General features: G+C 41.9%; 1 long non-coding RNA gene across 1 annotated transcript; it reads right to left on the bottom strand.

Annotated features, from left to right (window-relative positions):
* Positions 1-777: 777 nt before the first annotated feature.
* Positions 778-4,888, bottom strand: LOC146027093 (uncharacterized). The gene is made up of 3 exons (XR_014454663.1): positions 4,837-4,888; positions 2,880-2,974; positions 778-965 (listed from the first exon to the last, which is right to left on the bottom strand). It is a non-coding gene; the product is annotated as an uncharacterized LOC146027093 (long non-coding RNA).
* Between the last annotated feature and the right edge of the window lie 270 nt (positions 4,889-5,158).

Here is a 5,158-nt window from a genome sequence, read left to right as displayed (position 1 = left end):
CCTTTGGGCAGGGCTAGCCATGGCTAGCCATGGCTAATCTATTGTTCTCAACTGCAATACAATACGTATTGCAGCTGAGAACAATAGAATAGCCATGGCTAGCCATGGCTAGCCATGGCCAAAGGAGCAAAGATGAAACTTGCTCCTACTGTAGGCTACAATGGGCTACTGCCATTTCAGAGCCCTTGGTTATCCCCGTGAAAACAATGGGCGTTCCCATGGGAATATGGGAGGGATGAGGTGTTCCAGGGCGGGTGGCTGATGTCAAATGAGGAGGTGGCCGATGCAGGATGGTGCAGGGTGAGGAGAGCAGCGTACTTGCTGGGCAGTGATTTTCCAGAGAAAAGCTCTGGTCTGTAGCTCTCACTACATCAAGCCAGGTCAGCTCCTCTAAATAGCAGTAATCTGCGTGCACATATAGGTATGTTACCAATGGCAGCTCTTGAGTGCATCAGGTATGCCACACTGGCTGCTGCACAGCCTCATCTCAGTGATTTCACAGACTCGCTCGGTGCTGGTATTCATGCCACCACAGGGTCTGCAGGGTCATTGTTACACCACTGGATACAGCCATTTATTGTTCAAATTTAGAAAAATTATGCAGCATCAATTGCAAAAGCAGGTTATTAGCAAATATATTGATGTTTCCTTTATGTATTGCACCTTCCTAGATCCATTTGTTTCCTCTGTTTGCTTAATTTTTAATAAATGTACTGTACATATTTCCAACTCATTGCTTTGACTCTGTAACTTAACTAATGACAATACACAGTGCACTAACTTGCAAGAAATTTATTGATTAAAGAAATCACTCAGGAAATAAAGCAACAATCAAGACTTCTCAAAAACTTGGGCGATCCAATGAGAATGAGAGTGTCAGAACATTATTAATATTGGTTTGCAATGATTCGGAATCAGTTTTTCTCCTTTGGAAGCAGATGTGCTTCAGATTGAATCCTGTGACTCTGCAAAATAACATATAACAATATAAATACATTTATATACATAAGGGATTATTTTGGATTTGGGTGGGGTGTGCTCAAACTGAAATCTAAATTGCAGTGTAAAAATAAAGCAGTCATTATTTACCCTGCACAGAAACAAAATAACTCACCCAAATCTAACTCTAAATCTCTGAGACTGTCCATGTTACATCGCCTCAATTTTGTGAATTTGAGAAAAAAGTAACTTTGTGATCAAGTATAAATAAACCCCATTGAATCTTGCCCATAGAATAAATGCGCCAGAAGCAATTTAAGAGAAGAGGCCCATGTGCAGCCTCCTCTGTTCGGGCCCCCTCCTCTCTGCTGGCCGCAGTGCCATGCCACCCAGCCAGGGACGGATTAATCCTCTGGGGGGCCTGGGTCACTTTACTCCCACTTGTCATTACTGGCTGCAAACTGCACAGGAGAATATTACACTGTCAAAACACAGCGTAAAGGCAGTATAAACTTGGTCAATGGGTAACTGCAGGGGGCGGGGGGGTCATATAATATATATATATATATATATATATATATATATATATATATATATATATATATGCGACAGATGCAGGCACTCCAATGGAAACCTCCGTAGATAGAACTGGTTCACATATGGTATAAAAACCAGGTGCCCGCCAATATGCAGCACTGAGACTGCTAGATACAGGGTCTGGGGGGATGGCGGCACTCTGACGAAATAAGACTCCACACTCAGGTAGATATCACCAACGTTTCTGGGCTAACTAGCCCCTTTATCAAGGTGCAGAAACGTCGGTGATATCTACCTGAGTGTGGAGTCTTATTTCGTCAGAGTGCCGCCATCCCCCCAGACCATATATATATATATATATATATATATATATATATATATATATATATATATATATATATATATATATATATATATATATACACACAGTACTATTTTTCTGGAAAAATAGGTCCATGAACTACAAGTCTGGGGGCGGATCAATTAAATAAAAAATAAAATATTTAATAGAGAGAGGGAGGGAGAGATAGATGTATATATTGTATTTAGAAACAAAGGCACTCACATGAAAAGTCTGTGTTTGTCCCTCTGTACCTAGGAGATCACAAAGGCTCAGTGCTGCCTCTGATTAAAAAGCCTCCCATGATGAGGCTGCTGCTGTCCTCCATGGGCCTGATAAGCATGTGATAAGCTCCACCAATCAGAGCTCAGAACAAGCCTCTCAGCCTCTGACCTCTTGTGCAGTCTCATGGGACTTAGTCAACTCCCAATAATACACTGCACACTTGTACAGTCAGTGTGCCTCAGCTCCCGATGCTCAGCACCATTAATCATTGTCACATCGGCAGATAGGTGAAGCTGTAGCACTACCCCACTGCCATGCACAAAACCCTTAGCTAACAATATTTTTTTTAAAATACATGCCAACCACAGGGGGGCTCTATATAGAAATACATGCCAACCCCCCTGAGCCCCCCTGCACCCAGTGCAGTAGCGTCTGAGCATGCGCAGACCTCCGGAATATTTGCGCTGTAGTCATTTTTTTGACAATACTGTCAGAGCTTTGACCTTCATCATTTGAACTCCAGAGGGTAAGTATTAAAAAATGGGTGCAGTTTGGGTCCCCCTGGAACACAGGGGCCTGGGTGCACAGTGCACATTGCGCCCAGTATAAATATTTCACTGGTTACAACATAAAATGTGATGAACCTAAACTATATAGTTAATTAAAGCAGCTTAGAGTAGCTTTCTACATACAGAATAAGAACAGAATCTTTATGACCACAATAGTGCTCTATATAATAACCTGTTCCCAGATGTATGATTACTCCAGCAGTAATGGATTATGTTCATATATCTATCATTAAATATATTATACAGTATATATCTGGTAACTCACTTACCATATATTAAGAGAACCTTAAAGAAGATTATTACAACCCAAAAGACCACCAACATCGGTAAGAACTTCATCAACTTCAGGAGCGACTTTAGTCATCTTAAGTGAAATAAATAGAAAAGTATTATTCCGTATTTCGGAATATTTTAATATTTCAATGATGTATTTTGAAGAATCTTGCATTTATGCTGTATAAACACATCAAACACATGAAATACACACAAATATATTTTATTTGTTCAAAAAACAAGGTTTCAAAACATGAAACAAAATTTGTGTACTATCTCAGATATTGAATTTGAATGCCAAGCAATCATTGCCTTGCACATATATAATGGCAGTTACATATCATTCCCTCAGTAATATTGTTACAAATGTCCCCAGTGAGTTTTTAGCAAAAAAAAATAAAAAATTTTCACTTTCTGGAATGTATGGTTTTCGGAATAATTCGGATACCGGATATTCGGATACGGGATACTCAACCTGTATAAGCAATTTACTAAAAAGTGCACAATTGTAAGTAAGGGTTTTTGCATCTTTTCAGGCTACATACAGTCTACATTCCATTTTTTATGTAATTTCTTAGATTTCTTTTATATTAATAACTTAAGGCCAATGATAACTAATAATTGGGACTAAGAATACCACTAGCTGCACTATAATCCCAGTCTGAGGAGTAGGTAACGGGTAACAGTCTCTGGCTGCATCCAACAACTGGGCCCTGGTGCATGCAGCCAGAACTACATGATAACCAGCAGCTGGCTATGGAGATGCAGCAATGAAATTACCACTAAATAATCAGATTTATGTGCAGCCAACACCATAGGGGGATGTGTTCTCTGATGGCAGCTAAAGCCGTGTACACAGTGATTTGTTTGTGCTACAGCGATAAATCGCCGGGTGCGCGCTTCCGTGTTCAGCCATCTAATGGTCGCTGATCGCAGGAGCTTGTAGCTGTTTTCCTCTGCAGCTCCCCTGGCAGAGTCTCCTGTTCATCAGCGACCATCTCTGGTAGCTGATGAAAAGGAGACACTGAGCAATATATTACACCATGTGTACACAACTTAAGGATACATCATGTAGGCACCGGGGCGTAGCGCCAATATTTGCGCCCCCCCGCCGGATAATTTAGGCGCCCCCCCCCCTCCATAAATTTAGCGCTGCCCCCCCCCATTCTTACCATGCCTCCCCCGCCGTGTCTGTATTCCGCCGGGAGTCGGGACCGCATATCTACAAATCTGCGTCCCGGCGCCTGGCTCCTTGAGTCAAATGTCCATTACAAAATGGCCGCCTCCTTACAGCAGACCGTTTGTAAGGATGTTAGAGGAGGCAGTCGCTGCCTCCTCTAGCATCCTTACAAACGGTCTGCTGTAAGGAGGCGGCCATTTTGTAATGGACATTTGACTCAAGGAGCCAGGCGCCGGGACGCAGATTAGTAGATATGCGGTCACGACTCCCGGCGGAATACAGATGCGGCGGGGGAGACAGCGGCCGGGGAACAGTAAGGAGAGGGGTGAAGGGCCATGGCCGGTGCCAGCATCCGGCCCCCACGCAGCCCCCGCTCCCCCAAGCAGCAGCGGGGGCTGCCTTACGCTATCTACGCCACTGTGTAGGCACAGATCTCGGCTTACATATGGGAATGCAGGAGTCACTTTTCTGATTTAATTTCCTGTAATTAACATTTTCACTACTATTCTGGTCTTTTTTAAAAACATTTTACATTAGTATTTATTTGTCAGAGATTTCTGTCTGTAGATTGTCTACTGCTATTCACATTATTGGCAGGATGTAATAGCGTCTGAGTTCATGAGAGGTAAGGAATGTTATTTTTTTCAATGGCGATCATTAGCCAGGCATCCTGCACCTCCGGGGAACTCAAAGGCTATTACACCCCTATACAATATATATTTTTAATATTACTAGTAAAAAATTTGCAATTTCATGTAGTATTTCGCACTTACCGCTTCACATACTTTGTTCCCTAAATCACCTAATTTTGGTAGCACCAGTTTTTGCTGAAATAAAATGATGATATATACTTTATTGCAACACACACACTGCAAAATAAATTAACAGCATAAATTACATGTAACTTAATGAGAGAAAGAGAGAGAGAGAGAGAGAGAGAGAGAGAGAGAGAGAGAGAGAGAGAGAGAGAGAGAGAGAGAGAGAGAGAGGGGAGTGTTATGGGAAATTATTCTGTCCTTTCCCACAATTCCAGAGCACTTATTGGCAATGACATTTTATGAAGCCTATGGAAATACTGTATATTCAAGTAATGAG

The sequence above is a fragment of the Crinia signifera genome, chromosome 8 (genome assembly GCF_055691185.1).
Source record: "Crinia signifera chromosome 8, ASM5569118v1, whole genome shotgun sequence".
Taxonomy (NCBI): Eukaryota; Metazoa; Chordata; class Amphibia; order Anura; family Myobatrachidae; genus Crinia; species Crinia signifera.
Note: the sequence above shows the minus strand (reverse complement) of the source record. Positions and strands in the feature narration are given on the sequence as shown.